At 49.2% G+C, this 17012-nt stretch overlaps 1 protein-coding gene across 3 annotated transcripts in view; it reads left to right on the forward strand.

The window, feature by feature from the left end:
- The window catches only part of LOC309865260 (butyrophilin subfamily 1 member A1-like), a 30602-nt gene that overhangs the window by 2271 nt on the left and 11319 nt on the right, over window positions 1-17012 (forward strand). The window contains exon 2 of one of the 3 annotated variants that reach the window (XR_014312010.1): window positions 11745-14171. The exons of the other annotated variants lie outside the window; for them this stretch is intronic. The gene's annotated coding sequence lies outside the window, so the exon portion shown is untranslated. Of the gene's footprint in view, window positions 1-11744; window positions 14172-17012 lie in introns of those variants that run through there. 3 annotated transcript variants of the gene reach the window in all.

Raw genomic sequence — 17012 nt, forward strand, 5'->3', positions numbered from 1 at the left:
GGGACTAGATCCTTAGGAAAGCTGGGCATTCTGCTGACAGTCTGCCAACCCAGGAGACAGAGCACTTCGGGTAGGAGGAAACGCTGTCCCTGACTGGTACCCACAGTGGGATCCTGAGGGCAGAACCGACAGGGTGCTGGTGAGGCCCTTTATTACCTGCCTTTCTGAAGGGTTGAGGAAGCGCATGGGAAAACCAGTTAGTTACGACCAAGTGTGGGACAGAACTCAGGAGGAGGATGAGAATCCAGCTGTTTTTCTACACCAGGGCTAGAGGCCTTGCGCGCGCGCACACACACACACCCCAGGGGAGACCCAGAGGCAGCCGAGCCTTTTATCGTCCCGACTGCCTCTGATATTAGGGGGAAGCTAGGAAAGTTAGAGGACCGCTCTCAGACCCTGGTGTCAGCCTCGGTGGAAGAGGCCTTCAAGGTCTTGAATAACTGAGACAGGACAGAGGAGACCAATACAGACAAGAGGCACAGATTTTGGCTTCCCTGATACAGCCGCCACCTTGGGGTGACTCCAGGAAGCCCAGAAGACCACAGCCTGAACCATCTGACCAGAGCAGAGGCAGCCTGGACGGAGAAAATGTGCCTGTGGCAGGTGGGAAGGCCAGGGGAAGGGAGCGGGCCCCATCCTGGCCATTCTTTCAGAAGTGGGGCCACCCCACCACAGAGAAGAGGCTGGAGGATGTGCCCAGCTCCCATACCCACTGGGCCCCTCACCATCACACTGGTGGAGCCGGGGGTCACCTCTGATGTGGCAGGCGGAAAACTAAATTTCTGGTGGATATGAGAGCTGCTGCCTTTGTCCTGCCTCACCCTGTTGGCCCCTTTATAACTGTGACCATGTGGGAACTGGGATGGACGGACGGACGGACGGACGGACGAATGGATAGCCAAAGGTAAGACAGCTTAGTCTCCTTATCGCCTGCGGGGCCTGATCCAGTGTTTTTACTCATTCCGTTCTGAGGTCCCTGCTGTTGGCGAGAGATCTGCTAAACAATTCTGGAACCACAATTTATCTTGAAAACAGTGATATTAAAATGGAGATAGAATAGAAACCAGGAATCCAGCCACAGGCACTGCTGAGTGGTCCCAGGTTTGAGCCCTCAAATATTGCTCTGAACACAAAACCAAGGAGATCCATTTGCATGGATACTCCTGTCCGGGGTAAGGTAAAAATGTCTCCTCCAGTCAGATAAAGTTAAAACCCAGTGCACGCTGTCCTTGGAAAAAACAGTATCCCATAAAATAAATCTTTAAGAGGAATCCAGCTGTTAATTTCAAAATTTCTCAAATATGGACTATTAAGCCTTATCAAGCCCCATGTAATACCTCAGTCCTCACACTGAGGCAGCCCAGTGGACAGTTTTGCCTTGTACAGGATTTGGGGGCTATATATCAAGGAATGGTTCCCACACACCCAGTAGTACCCAACCTATATACTCTGCTTACCCAGGTTCCCAGCTATGCTTGAGTTCTCACTGTCCTAGATCTAAAGGATGCCTTTATTATTATTATTATTTGCATATTCCTTTATGAGGAGAGTCTAAATTTACTAGCCTTTGAATGAAAAACCCCTGCTTAGTACATCTGGACTTTAGAGATCACCTATTTGGAAAGGTACTGACAAGAGAGTTAGGACGGGAATTAAGAGTGAGACATGGGATCCTCTTACAGTATGATGGTGATTGGTTCATAGCCAGTTTGACCAAGCAGGCCTCTGATCAGAATACTGGAAAAACCTTAAATTTTCTACTAAGGGAGGATATAGGGTTACCCCATCAAAACAAAAACAGGGCCAGCATTTGGGCTTCACTCTGATACCAGGCCGTGGATCCCAAGAGGACCATCAGCGCCTTGCCTGTTCCCTAAACCAGAAAGTGAATCTGACTTCTGGATACAGCCGAGCTCTGATTCCTTAATTATGTCCTAATGGTGGAGCCCCTTATAAGCCTTCAAGGGGGAGAAAGGGGACCCCTACAAAAGACTGATGTTAGTGGGCCTTTTTTTAAAAAAAAGATTTTATTTATTTATTTGACAGAGATCACAAGTAGGCAGAGAGGCAGGCAGGGGTTGGTGGGGGAAGCAGGCTCCCCGCTGAGCAGAGAGCCCGATGCAGGGCTCTATCCCAGGACCCTGGGATCATGACCTGAGCTGAAGGCAGAGGCTTAACCCACTGAGCCACCCAGGCACCCTGTTAGTGAGACTTTTTAAAGCCTTGAAAACTGAGTTGGATGAGGCCCCTGCACTGGGACTCCTCAGTTTGGATAAGCCTTTTACCTGTATGTCCATGAGAGGCAGGGGATTGTTTTGGGGGTCCTAACTCAAAAGCTGGGCCCTGATCAGAGACTGGTGGCCTATTTTTCAAAATAACTAGACCAAGTCACAAGGGCATAGCCCAGCTCCCTTAGTAAGTGAGGCCTCAAAGCTGACCCTGAGTCATCATCTAACTCCCCATCAGGTTCAGACAGTATTAGAAATTAAAGGGCACTATTGGCTGACCGGAGGAAGGCTAACTAAGTATCAGGCCCTCTTGCTTGATAGCCAGATGTTATTTTTTTTTTAAAGATTTTATTTATTTATTTGACAGAGAGAGATCGCAAGTAGGCAGAGAGGCAGGCAGAGAGAGAGGGAAACAGGCTCCCCGCTGAGCAGAGAACCCGATTCGGGACTCGATCCCAGGACCCTGAGATCATGACCTGAGCCGAAGGCAGTGGCTTAACCCACTGAGCCACCCAGGCGCCCCTCCAGATGTTATTTTTAAAGTATGCCAGATTCAACCCTGCTGCACTGCTCCCATCTGCAGAAGATGAGGGTCTCCAGCGCCCATCGGTGGAGACGGAGGAACAGAGGGAATATTCCAGCAGACCTGACTTTCAAGACAAATCCCTCGACCGTCCAGATAGGGTTGAGGCGAAAAGCCCACAATGGCCACCTCACTGAGATGAAAGGCCGCCGGAAGTGACATGGCATTTCTCCACCCAGTCATTTCCGCATAGCTCTAAGAACTACCACTAGACTCCTGAGCCAATCAGCAGTGAGAAACCACAAAAAATCTCTAGTTTACCTATAAATGACTTGCCCCAACAAAGGCCGGATGCTCAGACTTTGGGAAGGATCCCGCTGAGCCCACCTGCATTCATAAAGCTATGTTCTCCCATTTCTCCGAGTGCCGCTTGAATTTCCTCGGTCGCCTCAGATTTTCTGCAACATTTGGTTCCCTGACCGGGAAACCCAACCGTGCTGGCCCATTGTGCCACCGGTGTGGGACAGGAGACAGGCTGCGGAGGGCAACGGAGCACCTGCCCTAGGGTTTAGGTACGCCCTGCTGATTTCAGCAGACCCAAGGCTGGGTTCTCCCCAACAGCCGTGGCTCGCCTCCCCCCTGCCGGACCAACAACAGGAGACTGGGGACAACTGACCAGAACCACCCGTTGAACCAGGGAAGCCCCAGGGCCACTGTCCAAGCCAGACCCACCCCTGTGGGTGGAAGAGGAGACTGATCACCTCCCATCAGTCCAGGATACCCAAGGGGGGTGTCCAGCCTGTTTGAATCTGAAGAAACACTTGTGTGTATGAATGTGTCTGTACAGCTCCACAGCTTCCACCACGGAGTCTGAGTGGGCTGCACCCTGAGCCTCGCAGAGCGTCATACGGTGTAATGGTCATCTACTCTGTGGAGTAGCCTGTCCCGGGGTTTATATGGATAGACCTTAGCTAAGACGCTCCTAAGTTCCCACGAGGGACGGGAGCAGGACAGCACCTGAAAGTACCCCACCCTTTGTTTGCAACACTGTTCATGATGGATGGGAAACCCAACAAACCCATTGTCTAAAATTGCATGCTTAAAAACTTCAGGAAAGGCTTTAGTGCTAACTACAGGGTACATATGACCCTGGGAAAACTGAGAACCCTGTGTGAACTGGAGTGGCCCAGTTTTTGATGCTGGCTGGCCCTCAGAAGGAACCTTAGACCTCCCCACCGTCCAGCGCATTTATCTTGTAGTCCCAGGAAACCCAGGACATCTGGACCAGTTCCCATACATCGATTCCTGGTTAGAGATAGCCAGGACCCTTCCCCCATGGGTATGGTTCTGTGCCAATGGCAAGGGACATTACAGGATTCTCGTGACACAATCGACTAAAAGCATCTGAAATGAGGCTGTATACATCAAGGGCTCCCACCACCCTCTGGGCTTCCGACCTTCTCAACTGCTCAGCCCTCCCAACTGCACCTGAAGTGGGACCCAACATACCACCACCTTTCGTTTCATCACCAGGCATACCCTCTCCACCTTCTCTCACTCGTAAGCCGTTAGTTGCCCGACCAATGCCTCTGGCTCCACCAACAGCAGCAATTTCCCCACCGCCTCTGACTTCCCAGATACCAGTAACCCTGTAGCCAGCACCAGCCTCTTCGCCAGTTCCTAATGGGGACCCCTCCCCAGACTCTTGGCTGACTGTTTCTGATGAGGATCCCTCCCCAGAACGCGAGCCATGGAACATCAAACCTCGCCTCCGAATGCAATAAATTCCCACTTACCAGATGCCCCTCCCAGAAACTCCAGGTCTTGACAGAATTGGAGTAGATGGCACCCCCCAACCCCAATGGGGCAGACCCATTATCTACTACCAGCCCTTCATCTCCACAGACCTGAACTGGAAGCATAACACTCCTGCCTTTTTGGAAAAACCACAAGCAATAATCAACCTTACAGAATCCATCTTCCAGACCCACCGACTAACCTGGGAAGACTGCCAGCAGCTTGTTCAACACCGAGGAAAGAAGAATTCTCCAGGAGGCACGTAAATGGCTCAAAGAACTGGCACCAGTCGGCTCCTTAAACCCAGAGGGATGGACCCAAGACTCTGCCCTGGAAAACTGGCCCGGTTGGGACTTCAACACAGAGGAAGGCTGGAATGCCATCAAGTGCTACCAAGATGCTATCCTGCAGGGCCTCTGCCAAGGAGCCAAAAGACCTACTAATATGTCAAAAACAGCTGATGTGACTCAGGACAAAGAAGAGGTGCCCGGTAATTATGATGAGCAGCTCTGCAAGGCTTTCCACATATACACTCCATGTGATCCAGAAGCTCCAGAGAATCAACAAATGGTAAATGCAGCGTTTGTGGCTCAGTCAGCCCCTGACATCTGCCACAAACTCCAAAAACTTGAGGGTTTCGTTGGGATGAACATCAGTCAACTACTAGAAATAGCAAACAAGGTCTACCGCAACCGAGACACTGAAGCCAAACGAGAGGCTGAAAATAAATGAAACAACAAGTCACTCTGCTAGCCACGGCCCTTCAGCGAGAGCCAACCACATGAAACAACAACATGAAACAACAGGCTGATCGGAGACATGACCTCAGCAGCGCAGAACTCTCAAAAGGGACCAATGTGCATATTGCAAGGAAATGGGGCCCTGGAAAAATGAGTGCCCAAATCGAAAGCCCAGGTCACAAGCCCTCCACCCAACCCAAGATACAGGCAAACCAAGGTCCCGACTTCATCAGGCTGGCCAATATAGATTTAGATTCATGGAGACCAGGCTCAATGATTCTAGGCCCTCCGGAGCCCACAGTTAATATGAACATTGGGGGCCAGAAGATCACTTTCATGGGCGACACCGGAGCATAACACTCTGTAATGACCACCCCAGTGACAGCCTTAACAGGACGAACCCTAACCATCATGGGGGCCACGGGATCGGGCCACAAGTCAACCCTTCTGCCAATCGTGGACCTGTAAACAAGGAGGACATATAGTCTCCCATGAATTCCTATATGTCCCAGACTGCCCAATACCACTATTGGGAAGAGACTTAATTTCAAAATTACGGGCTCAGATTTCTTTCGAGCCGTCAGGACAGGCCACCATGAATCTAAGCCCCACCAAGCTGTGCATTATCATGTCCCTAAACACACCCCGAGATGAGGAATGGAGACTATTTGAACAAGACCATCCTGAAACCAGCCCTGAAGCCTTCCAGACCGCAGTTCCCAATGTATGGGTAGAAGATAACCCACCCGGGCTTGCTGTCGGCGGGCCCATTATTATAGAACTAAAAATTAGAAATCAACCCCAACAGCAAAGACAATATGTGATCTTGCAGGAAGCTCAGTTGGGCATACAGGCTCATCTGCAGCGACTGAAAAAAGCAGGCACCCTAATTGAGTGCTAATCCCCTGAAACACCCTGCTGCTCCCAGTCAAGAAACCTAATGGTGACTACCGACCCGTCCAGGACTTGCGTGCTGTAAATCAAGTTACGCAAACCGTACATCCAGTAGGCCCAACCCCTATACCCTTTTAAGCCATATCCCACTGGACGCGATTTAAAGGACGCCTTCTTCTGCATTCACTTGGCCCCAGTAAGCCAGCCCCTATTCACCTTTGAATGGATTGATACCAGCACAGGGCGCCAGATGCAGCTAACCTGGACCCAGCTCCCACAAGGCTTCAATAACTCACCAACAATATTCAGTGAAGCCCTGGCCTCGGATCTGGCAGACTTTCCCCGAGATGAGACTGGTTACACAGCTCTCTAGTATGTGGACAACTTTCTCATCCCCAGCCCCACTGAAGAGACCTGCCATCAGGAAATGCTCGACCTCTTATAACACTTGTTGAAGAGAGGATATCGAGTCTCTTGGGAAAAGGCTCAACTATGTAGACAAGAAGCTAAATATTTGGGATTCATAATAACTCAAGGGAAGCGAGCCCTCAGCATAGAATGAAAGGCTATAATAACTAGGTTCCCATGGCCCACTGCTAAGCGGGACCTCTATGAGTTCCTTGGAGCTGCAGGATTCTGCCGGATCTGGATACCGGGGTTCTCAGTCATATCCAGGCCCCTGTATGATCTGCTAGCGGGACCTGGAGACACAACCTTTACCATGGAAAGGCACATAAGAAAAAGCCTTTAAGGAGCTTAAGGACCTACTTGGAAAAGCTCTAGCCCTGGGCCTGTCTGACATTGGAAAGTCTTTCTGGCTATATGTCCATGAAAAGGATAAAACAGCCTTAGGGCTCCTAACTCAGTCCATAGACCCCTGGAGAAAGCCAGTTGCATACCTGTCCAAGAAATTAGATCCCATCGCTTCTGGATGGCCCCCTTGCCTGCAAGCCCTGGCAGGTACCATACTCCTTATCAAAGGAGCCGACAAGCTCACTCTTGAACAGCAGCTAACGGTAAAGGTTCCCCACTCAGTAGTAACTCTAATGTACGGCCAAAGTAAAAAATGGATACCAAATGGCAGGTTCACTCAGTATCAAGGACTACTCCTGGAAAATCCCCACATTACCTTGCAGACTGTACAGGCTCTGAGCCCAGCCACATACCTTTTGACGGCAGAAGGAGAACCAGAACATAACTGCCTGGAAATCATTACTGAAGTATACGCCACCTGTCCGGACCTCAAGGACTCCCCTTTAACAAACGCTGACCTCACTGTATACACTGATGGCAGCAGCTTCCTGAGTAATGGTTCAAGGAAAGCGGGCTATGCTGTAACCACAGCCATGGAAGTCCTGGAAGCTAACACCCTCCCTGCAGGATGGTAGGCTCAAAGGGCTACCTCTGGGCCTTAATATGGGCGCTTACATTATCAAAGGACAAAAAGCTCAACATATACACAGACTCAAGATATGCCTTTGCCACCTTACATGGGCACAGGACAATATACAAAGAAAGGGGGCTCCTGACATTATTAGAGATGGTACGGGCCCCCCAAAGCCTTGCTGTCTTCGTTGTTGGGGACACCAGAAAGGGGATGATGAGCCTGCCACCGGGAACTGCCGAGCTGACCAAGCGGCCAGGGAAGCTGCACAAAACAGACAACCTGCCACCATAGCTCCCGTCACTCCCTCCCTGCAAAATCCCACATACGAGGCTGCCGAAGATAGGTGGGTCAAGACCGAAGGAGCAATCCAGCACCTGCAAGGATGGTGGATCCTCCCAGATGAGCGATTGTTCCTTCTGGTGGCCCTTGACCCTCATGCACCTGGGGAACAACATTCAACCTCACACCTGGGAAAAACAGGACTGGAAGAACTTCTGGCAAAACACTTCTACATCGCCAGACTCACAACACTGTGTACGTCGGTCATGGACCGTTGGGTCACTTGTGCTAAACATAATCCAAAAATTGGTCCCACTCTGCCCCCCCGGGCTACAATGCATAGGGACGGCACCCTTTGAAGATTTAGAGGTAGATTTCACCGAGATGGTCCCTCACCGAGACATCAAATGTCTCTGTCCTAGTCTGCACCTTTTCAGGATGGGTTGAAGCCGTTCCCACTCAAACTGAAAGGGCCAGAGAAGTCACCAAGATACCGCTCCAGGAAACTGTCCCCCGATATGGGATTCCACTGACCATTCACAGTGACAGCGGCCCTGCTTTCATCTCGAAGTTCTACAAGGACTAACTTCAGCCCTTAAGTTTCTCCTGGAAACTCCATACGGCCTATCAACCTCAGAGGTCAGGAAAAATAGAGCACATGAACCATACCCTAAAGGAAACCCTTCAAATTACATGCTGAAACCTCCCTGGGTTGGACAGAGTTACTCCCCTTAGCACTTCTACGTTCCCGCTGCATTCCACAGAAATATGGATACTCACCTTTTGAAATACTCTATGGCAGACCGGCCCACCTTATTAATCCCCACCCCCGGCAATCTCAAGGTCTTAGGGGATACACATCTCCAAAGCCAACTAAAATCCGTAGGACATGTCCTTTACAAAACTACATGCCCACCTGTTGGAGAGAACCCCTGTATTCTAGGAACTCCCATCCATTCATTTCGCCCTAGGGATGAAGTCTGGGTAAAAGATTGGAAACATACCCATCCGTCCAATGTGGACTGGCCCCCACACAGTAATACTTATAACCTCTACCGCCCTCAAAGTTTCCGGCCTCATACCACGGATCCACCACTCATGAGTAAAAAGGACCAATCCGGAACAGATCTCTTGGACTTCACATCCATCACCATCAAACCCCCTAACAGTTACTCTCAAAAAGGGCCCCCAAAGTACAGGACTCAAAACTGGGGAATCCAGCATGGAGTAATACTTACTCTCCTCCTGGCACCCCTAGAGACTCGGGCCAGTATCCACGTCTGGACACTGACTAGGGAATGGGTGGGGCATCTGAGGGGCAAGGGAGGAAAGAAATGTTACTGCCAACCAGACCACCTCCCCAACCCAGTGTCCTACCTTCCAAGTACCACAGTGTCAGCTCCTGCCTTGGCCCTGGGCAAGCCTATGTCGCCCTGGGGACAATATACAGATTTGTCCAGGAGACAACGGGATGTGGGGGTAAAGCAGATGGCTTTTGTTCCCGATGGGGATGCGAAACTTTTGCCTCCTGGACGGAAACGGATTCGCATTTCACTGTTTCCCCTCTTAAAACTGGAAATCCAGCAGCAACTCTGTCTCTCACTCCACTGCGGTGCAAAAGTGCTTATTGGGATCAACACAGGTCCTGGGGACTCCGGCTGGATGTCACTGGAAAGGACCCAGTGGCCATACCTTCACTCCGACGTAATGGGGGACGGACTCCTATTCCCTCCTGTGCTTGCCCTGGTCCCTCTATTGCTAACTATACTCGCCAATTCCTAAATACCACCTGTCACTTCTGGCTTCATTCTACGTCTTCTCCTATAAACACTGCTTGCTGGATCTGCCTCCCCTTAACTGATTGAGGTTTTGTCGGCATTCCTGTTCTCCCTGGATGGTTGATGCCCAACGGAACAGATTCCAAAACTTTCAGACCAGAATAGTTAAAAAGAGTTCCATTAACCCCAGCACCCAATCTCACTTGTTTCCTACCTCCTGGTCTCTCTCAGACCCCAGATAAATGCCGCCATAAATTTATGGCCCCACTCTCTTATTCCACCCCCCCTCCGGCATTTTCCAGAGAGGGGGTGCATTTGGCCTCCTCTTGAGATGTCGTAATACTAATGAAACCATTTCTGGTTGCATACTTGTCTTCTTGTCTCCTGTTTCATTTTACTCAGACTTGAAGATCCAAACCCGAATAACCTCTGGCATACGGGACCGACGGGCCGTAGCATTACCTTTCCTGAGAGCCCGATGCGAGGCTCGATCCCAGGACCCTGAGATCATGACCTGAGGTGAAGGCAGCAGCTTAACCCACTGAGCCACCCAGGCACCTGAAAGATTTTATTTATTCATTTATTTGATAGAGAGAACAAGCAGGGGGAGCAGCAGAGGGAGAGGGAGAAACAGACTCCCCGCTGATCAGAGAGCACAATGCGGGTCTTGATCCCAGGACTCTGGGATCGTGACCTGAGCCAAAGGCAGACGTCTAAGGGACTGAGCTGCCCAGGCACCCCCAATCAGCTGGTTAAACAGGCCACCCAAGCTCAGGAGCCAGCTCAGATTACCACCATGAGTTCCCCAGTCACCCTCAGAACCCCCTGATGGAACAGGAGGCGGCGAAGAGGTAGGAATATACAGAAGAAAGTCCTGGGTGGTTTATGAGAGAGGACAAAATTCTCATTCCCAAAGCCCAGCAATAAAAGCTCATTCAACATTTCTATGATGTCACCCATTATGGAAGAGACCTCCTATAGGACTTGGTGTGAAAGGTCTTTCCAGGATAGGGACTTAGACTATAAAACAAGTTACCCTCGCCTGTGACTTGGGTACTCAAAGCAAACCACAGACCCATCCAATCAGCCCCCACTTCCTTACACCAGCAACACCAGGGGATGTATCCTGGGGGAAATGGCAACGTAGTCTTTAGTCTGCTGCACCACAGAGCTGGCCACAAATACCGCCTTGTGTTTGTTGATACTTGTACTGAATGGGTAGAAGCCTTCCCCACCCGGTCTGGGAAGGCAGACTTTCCTCCTAAAAGAAAGTTCCCCAGTTCAGGCTCTCTAAGTCTTCAAAGTGAGAGACTCCTTCTTTTACAGCTGAAATACGCAGAGCCTTTCAGCGGCCCTGGGAATAAATTATAAATTACATGCTCCCTGGGCCCCCTATTCCTCAGGCAGGTTGAAAAGATGAATCATGGGGCGCCTGGGTGGCTCAGTGGGGTAAGCCTCTGCCTTTATCTCAGGTCATGATCTCAGGGTCCTGGGATCGATCCCCTCAGTGAGGAGTCTGCTTCTCCCTCTCTCTCTCTGCCTGCCTCTCTGCCTGCTTGTGATCTTTGTCTGTCAAATACATAAATAAAATCCTTAAAGTAAAATAAAATAAAGATGAATTATACACTAGAAAAGACTTGTGGAAAAATGTCAAGAAACTCATGAGTCTTGGGTCCAGTTGCCTCCTACCGCACTACCCAGGATTGCCACAGTCCCTAAGACTAACCTAATACTCAGCCCATTTGAAAGGACATGGGAGACCCTCACCCCGATATTTTACTGGTTGGGAACAAAAGCCAGAGCTTGCATCATTTTATTTGGGCCTGGTGCAAAAAGCCGTTGTGGATTATGCTAATCACATGCTACCAGCACCCCCTAGAGGTCATTTAGAAGTGACCCCTTCTCCTCCCTGCCACCCCAACCTGTGCAAATTAATCCAGGGGATCAGGTCCTTCTGAAAACCTGGGAAGGAGGGCTCCCTGGAGGGTCAGTTGCTCCCCAAACCGAAAGTCCCCTAGTGACTGATTTTAGCCCACCCCAAGAGCAGTTAAGCTGCAAGGAATCCCTAGCCAGGTACATCTTTCTAGGCTAAAACCTTTTTCTCCTGGACATCCTCAGAAATGCCCGGAAGGCCCAGAACCATCTGACTCATGTGAGCCTGTGGAAGACCTCAAATACTTGTTCAAGAAGCGACCCTCAGAGTCAGATAAGTGTTTAAACCTTGGTGGTTTGGTTTGCTGACGTTGCTTTTTGTTGCCTTTGTTTTACTTTTCCCTTCTCTGTGAGTACCGTTTCGGGTCATCTCTCCTCCCTGGGAAAGAGACGTTCTGCCCCTGCGGAGTCTAGAAGATCAAAACCAATGATGAGACTGATGAAGTGGACTCTTCTCTTGGCCCTTCTCCCTGGGATGAGTTGGGAAGAAAATAACAAAGGCGGGGAAACCTGGAGAGAAAATGCAATTGTCAACATTTCTAGCATTGTGGCCTCAGGAAATAACCTCTCTGATTGTTTGATCTGTCATCCTCCCCCACAAGACGGGGTTTCGAAGATCCAGTTTGTACCTGTCAATGAGGATATTACTCTCACCTTGACTTCTGGTTCTATTAGGAGGGCAGCCTTTCTAGTAGTAGAACTCGATGATCGCAACGATATGAAGTGTGTTGGGCTTACAGACTCTTGGAACCAAACCGGTCTCCAGGTTAAGCAGCCTCTTCTCTGTCGAGAGCAAGGACAGCCCTGTTGCCCCTGCCAGACACGCACTTGCCTTACCAATGTGGGAAGCTTGCCCTCTGTTTATCCTATGTCATTTTCCTTGTCAAGTTCTTCATGTACTCCTAACCAGACCCACTGGTGTGTGGACTCCTCTCTTCTCTCCCAAGATGACAAGCCTAACTTCTCCTGTACCTACTGGAAAGGAATAGCAACCCCTTCCTGGAGGCTCACCTATCAGACCCCAGCTGCCTTCGATAGCCAGGAGGGGATAGAAGAGGATTCAGAGCTCGATGGGGGGCCACTGGATGGAGGGCCTCTGTCCCCCAGATGCAAGAGTACACCTAACTGGGGTCGCCTTTTACGAAGTTGGTTTAACTCCTCTTCACCCCGCCAAGCTTGTACCCCACCAGGGTATCTGTTTCTCTGCGGTCCTCCCCAAAATAAGCTACCCTACGAAGGGAGCCCTAATTCTTTCTTCTCCAGGCCTCTTCAGGCAGTGGCCTATTCGTGTGTAGATAATGTTCACTTCCGGGGAGAATGCACTTTGGGACGATTGGGCCCTAAAGGGTTAGGCGCCACTATATATAACATCACCTCTCAGACCAGACATAGGAGAGCTCTTGGGCTTATCTTGGCAGCAACTGGAGAAGCCGTAGGACTGGCTGCCCCCTGGAGGGGGTTTGCTTATCATGAAACAACCTTAAAAGACCTTACCCAGCTCATAGAAAACCTGGCCACAAACACTGGTGACAGCTTAAAGAGCCGCCAGGAGTCCCTGGATTCCATGGCTAATGTACTTGACACGCGGTTAGCTCTAGATTATCTTCTGGCCAAACAAGGGGGTGTCTGTGCGGTAGTCAACAACACTTGCTGTGCCTACATCAACAGCTCTGGGGAAGTGGAACTAAACGTTCAGGAGACTTACAGACGAACCAGATGGTTGCATGGGTTCGATAATCACACTGCCCAAACTATGGGACGCAGGCAGAGGCTCTCTACCTAACATTGTGTGATTCCTCCCTTTCCTGGGCTCTCTTGTGGTCATCATTCTTTTGTTATTATTCAGGCCCTGCCCCTTTAATCATTTAAGTTTGTGTCTTCTAGATGACAGCAGTTTCCTGTGAACTGTGGTAGCACAAGGGTTCCACATAACCGGTCCCAAGAGGAGCAATGTCCCTATAAGGTGTTAGAGCATTTGGTGAGAGATTTGTACCCCTCCAGGTTAGGACAAGGACAACACCCCACTCAGCAAGAAGCAGTTTCAGAAGATGAGACCTTGGCCCCTACTCCTTAGGAGTAAGCAGGGTAAAATCTCTCCTGGGGGGACTGAAATAGAATAGGGGCTGTGTCTGGGACCCTATCCCACCCTAACCACAAAGCCCATTGCTCTGCATATCACCTAAGAAGAAAGAAAAGAACCAATCACTCGTTTTTGAGGAGTGTATTTCAGGGATGCAGAAAGGAGATATTTGCCTGAGGGAACTCTCGAGAAGAATCCAGACTAAACCAGCCTGTGCTGAAGTGGACCCCAGCGCTGACCCTCCACCTGCTCTTTCCTCCAGACAATTCTAAAGACAATCATAATACTCGGACGGACAGTCCTAACACACTTGGCCCCAGGATGAAGACCTGACATGCTAATGAGACAGGTGCTGCCTGTGGACGGGAGTTATCCGCTGCACCTGCAAGCAGTTTTCTGTATCTCCAGCCCTTCCAGCTGGGATGTCCCTGCTCTCCTGCCTCATCCCCTTTGCAAACTTCCCGGGCCTTTGTTCCCAGTGCTGCCTCCCTGGTACTGGGGCATGAGCCTCAATAAACACTCCCTAAATCTTTTCTTGGCCTTGCATCAATGTCTGTTTTTGCTGAGAGCCAAAGAGCCTTGGGGTTGAGAACAGTTTCACCCAGTTGTCTTTCTTGCCTTTCTCCGGTCCCTATTCTGTGGTCATGTGGATGCCTTTTTACTTCTTTTTCAGGGAGGGTATTTTTCATATGGGAGATTTGCTTCCTGCTGTCAGTGGGATGAAGGAAGGTGTGCGTGTCCTTGAACTCAATGTTTTCTAAGTAACTTTAGATAATCAATATTCCAGAGGGGTACATCATGGGGCACCCTGCTCTTTCTCCCTAGATCATTGTTGGGGGCGACTACCCCTCCTCATCTTAGGTTTTCAGCTAGGACAGTAGCAAAAAGATTAACAAGAGAAAAACAGTTAACGCATCACAAGAGAGGAACCTATGTGAAAATAACTCTGAATGGCAGCTTAGAACTCCAACTTATTTACCACCTTCAATAAAAGACAATCAATTTACGGAGAAATGACAGGACAAAGGAGTACAAATTTAGGCCGCAATGGAAGGTAAAAAGAAGGCAGGGAGTCAGAGGAAAGTTTGCAGATTATTCTGGTTCCTCTTTGGACAGGTATATGTCAGTCTCCAGTAAAAGGAGAATTTATAGGGGCGCCTGGGTGGCTCAGTGGATTAAGCCGCTGCCTTCGGCTCGGGTCATGATCTCGGTGTCCTGGGATCGAGCCCCGCATCGGGCTCTTTGCTCAGCGGGAGCCTGCTTCTCTCTCTCTCTCTGCCTGACTCTCTGCCTACTTGTGATTTCTCTCTCTGTCAAATAAATAAAAATAAAATCTTAAAAAAAAAAAAAAAAAAAAGGAGAATTTATATCCATCCTTTAGGCAGAAAAAAGGGAAGGTAAAAAGCAGTGTTGGCTGTTTTTTTTCCTTTCTATTTCTTTTTAAGATTTTTAAAATTTGGGGCACCTGGGTAGTTCAGTGGGTTAAGCCTCTGCCTTCGGCTCAGGTCATGATGTCCGGGTTCTGGGATCAAGCCCACATCGGGCTCTCTGCTCAGCGGGGAGCCTGCTTCCCTGACCCACCCCCCACCTGCCTCTCTGCCTACTTGTGATCTCTGTCAAATACATAAATAAAATCTTTAAAATTTTTTTTCATTTATTTTTGAGAAAGCATGAGCAGAGAAGAGGGGCAGAGGGAGAAGCAGACTCCCCGCTGAGCAGGGAGCCCAGTGTGGGGCTCAGTCCCAGGATTCTGGGTTCATGACCTGAGCCAAAGGTGGATGCTTAACCAACTGAGCCACCCAGGCACCCTGTTATTTTTTTTCCTAACTTGAAAACCTTTAATTTATACAAGTAACTATTAAATACAAAAAGTAGGTTAAAACAGGTTTTTTTTTTTTTCTAGCAGAGTTTAAATGCCCTTAATGGATATTTCCAAAGAAAATGCATTTTCACGGCAGCGTTCAGAACTAAAATACTGAAGTCTTTGCCTCTAGCTGCGATGTCTGCTTCTAAATTACCTTCAGCTCAGAAGAATTTCTGTGACAAAGTGGCATGTTTGGGGTAGCCTATTCTGCTACCTTGCATCATCAGGGTCCTGGGATCGAGCCCCGCATCGGGCTTTCTGCTCAGCAGGGAGCCTGCTTCCCTTCCTCTCTCTCTGCCTGCTTCTCTGCCTACTTGTGATCTCTCGCTGTCAAATAAATAAATAAAATCTTAAAAAAAAAAATTGGAAGGGATTCTTGAGGTCATAAAATCCCAAATACATTTAGATCTGAAGGAGATTGTGGTCTCTGAGAAAGCAAAAAGCAGGTATGAGCACTGCTGTCAACATCAGACTAGACCATTCCGTAACTGGAGACAAAACACCTCCCCTCTGTAACCAGGCCGGAGCACAGTCAAAAATACAAGACCACATGCAAACCACAAAAAGGACCATACTTGCCTGTCTTGGCTCGCTGCTGCTTTACCAATTACAATTTTAACCGGCTCTGTTCTACTTCCTAATACAAATTGGAATATTGGATCCCAGTCTCCTGGTTTCCAACAGCATCCATCCAGAGCAACCTTTCCAAACCCCCAACCAAACTGAAGTCCTGTAAGTTCCTCCCACACCCTCTCTCTGAAACCCCCCACCTCCCAGGCCCCCCCCACCGCCGCCACTTTTCATGCTGTTTTCACAAGTACCATCAAATTCAACTGGGTTCCGCCACAGGTGGGCTTTAGCTGGTGGGGTCCAGCATGACCACAGACAAGTCAGAACCCCATCAGCCTCCCAGCCCGTGTTCCCATCCATCCAGAAGTTGGCTCCAGACTTTTGGGTAAGTTCCCCATGTACAACAACATTTCTTAATATCCAGAGCCAAAAGGAACTTCCTGCAGATTTCTAAGAATTTAAACTGAAATAAAGTGCATTCTTGTTCATGATTTATTGATCCATTTTCAGTAGTCAGGTATTCACAGAAGGGAACAGTCACGCCATTGTGTGAATCATAAGCACTTACCATCCTCCTTCCCACGTCTTAAATCTTAATTACTTTAGTTCTGTTTATTTTCCAAAGAAACTCCTAAAAGAGCTTGGAGAACTCTGGGGTTATCCCACATTTTTCTTTTTTTCTTTTTTTTTTTTTTTTAGTGACTTTTTTTTTTTTTTTTTTTTTAGATTTTATTTGTTTATTTGACAGAGAGATCACAAGTAAGCAGAGAGAGAGGCAGAGAGAGGAGGAGGAAGCAGGCTCCCTGTCGAGCAGAGAGCCCCATTCGGGGCTCGATACCAGGACTGTGAGATCATGACCCGAGCCGAAGGCAGAGGCTTAACCCACTGAGCCACCCAGGTGCCCCCCACATTTTTCTTTAAACAAGGCTTTGCATCTCAT

The sequence above is a fragment of the Mustela nivalis genome (genome assembly GCF_964662115.1).
Source record: "Mustela nivalis genome assembly, chromosome: 5".
Taxonomy (NCBI): Eukaryota; Metazoa; Chordata; class Mammalia; order Carnivora; family Mustelidae; genus Mustela; species Mustela nivalis.